The sequence below is a fragment of the Pristiophorus japonicus genome, chromosome 2 (genome assembly GCF_044704955.1).
Source record: "Pristiophorus japonicus isolate sPriJap1 chromosome 2, sPriJap1.hap1, whole genome shotgun sequence".
Classification (NCBI taxonomy): domain Eukaryota; kingdom Metazoa; phylum Chordata; class Chondrichthyes; family Pristiophoridae; genus Pristiophorus; species Pristiophorus japonicus.
This window is the reverse complement of record NC_091978.1, coordinates 208,716,750-208,718,285: the sequence shown is the minus strand read 5'-3', so window position 1 is coordinate 208,718,285 and position 1,536 is coordinate 208,716,750. Positions and strand designations below refer to the sequence as shown.

Sequence of the window (1,536 nt, the reverse complement as noted above, 5' to 3'; positions counted from 1 at the left end):
GAGACACACACAATGTGGTCCAGAAAACAATTAGTGTGCTTGAGCAGTGCTTTAGATGCCTGGAGCACTCAGGAGGGGAGCTACAGTACAACCCTGAGCAAGTAGTTAAATTCGTGGTGGTGTGCTCCATGCTGCACAATCTGGCTATCAGAAGGGGACAAGAATTGTCAGAAGGGACTGATGGTCCACCTCAGGAGAGAGATGAAGAGGAGGACAAGGGGCTGGACACCGAGCTAGGGCGAGACAATCAGGCTGACGATGCAACCATGCCCACTCCCCCGTCCCGACCGCAGGAAAAGGCCCATGGTGGCTACATAGCTGCAAGACTCTTATGTCAGGAGCTCATAAATGAGCGATTTGCCTGAAAGAATGTTGTTGTTATTGACAAAACTGACACACTACTGTGTGTGTGCAGCTCAGACATCAAAGGCGGGCATCACCTTGGTGCCAGTTAAAGTTTAAGTTTTTTTTTATTATTCGTTGCCAATCTTTCCAATTCTTTGTCAGATCACAAATGCCAGAGGTCACCTTGCACCTGTCAAGGATCACTCTGCGCCAATGCTCTTAGCCAAAAGGCCTAGAGCCCAAGCACCGTTCCTGGAAGTACTGCAATACCAGGTTCGTGCCATGGAGGTGGATGGGTCAAGCCCCCCACCCACCTCCTATTTCCAAAAAGCATAGGAGAACCACCTTCCTGATCCAGGGAGAACCACTTTCTGGTCATGGTTACTCCCCTGTCAGGTCAGTTACGCATGATCTTAGCCAAAAGGCCGAGAAGCGATCAGTTAAAGTTTAAGTTTTTTTAAAAATGTTTTATTCGTTGCCAATCTTTCCAATTCTTTGTCAGATCACAAACGCCAGAGGTCACCTTGCACACATCAATGATCACCCTGCGCCAATGCTCTTAGCCAAAAAGCCTAGAGCCCAAGCACCGTTCCTGGAAGTACTGCAATATCAGGTTCGTGCCATGGAGGTGGATGGGTCAGGCCCCCCACACACCTCCGTGGAGGTGGATGGGTCAAGCCACCCCACCCACCTCCTATTTCCAAAAAGCATAGGAGAATCACCTTCCTGATCCAGGGAGAACCACGTTGGGGTCATGGTTACTCCCCTGTCAGGTCAGTTACGCATGATCTTAGCCAAAAGGCCGAGAGTTAAAGTTTAAGTTGATTCAAGTTAAGTTTAATTTTATCTTTTCATGTTAAGGAATCATCAGTGTGTAATGGTCCAGCTATCTGAGACAATGCACAATAAGGTTATGAATAAAAAACACTTTATATAACCATTAGTCTGTAATCATAAGTATCACGAGCAAAAACAACCCACCACCACCCCACTTTTTCGACCATTGACATCAATCAAATGGTCAACAATTCCATCAACACAGAACACAAATGCAAAGCAGGAGGGTGGCCCCTTCCCCACATACATTTCAACAAATTGCATACACCCAGATGGAGTTATAACATAGCCATCACCTGTGGAACATGCATCTCACTTTCCTTCTCCCCTCCCCTTCTTCTCCCCACCTCTACC

At 47.2% G+C, this 1,536-nt stretch overlaps 1 non-coding gene and 1 pseudogene across 1 annotated transcript; both read right to left on the bottom strand.

Moving 5' to 3' along the window:
• Positions 1–581: 581 nt before the first annotated feature.
• LOC139251552 (U2 spliceosomal RNA) lies at positions 582–782 on the bottom strand (annotated as a pseudogene).
• A 180-nt stretch (positions 783–962) lies between these two features.
• LOC139252639 (U2 spliceosomal RNA) lies at positions 963–1,159 on the bottom strand. Its single transcript, XR_011591495.1, has one exon. It is a non-coding gene; the product is annotated as a U2 spliceosomal RNA (small nuclear RNA).
• Positions 1,160–1,536: the final 377 nt, after the last annotated feature.